Source organism: Phalaenopsis equestris, unplaced genomic scaffold (genome assembly GCF_001263595.1).
Source record: "Phalaenopsis equestris unplaced genomic scaffold, ASM126359v1 Scaffold001000, whole genome shotgun sequence".
NCBI lineage: Eukaryota > Viridiplantae > Streptophyta > Magnoliopsida > Asparagales > Orchidaceae > Phalaenopsis > Phalaenopsis equestris.
This window is the reverse complement of record NW_018165439.1, coordinates 105052-105349: the sequence shown is the minus strand read 5'-3', so window position 1 is coordinate 105349 and position 298 is coordinate 105052.

The window sequence follows — 298 nt, the reverse complement described above, 5'->3', positions numbered from 1 at the left end:
CATGGATTTAAATCATCACAACTTCTTCCAACATTAAAGATCAATACTCTCCACAACTTCCATCCAACACTTAATTACTTATCATTTTAGGAAGAAATATAAAAAAAAACTACTTGAATTCATGGAGAAAACAAAAACATACTTTAGTTTAAAAGAAGAAATCATTGTCAAACCAACAAGTTTCAATTAAAACCAAAAGTAGTCTCAAAACAAAAAGATAAAAACTTATCTCAAGTCCTCCACCAAACTCTTGAAATTCCTTTGATTCTCTTCTCTTTACAATCACTCAAAATAAAAT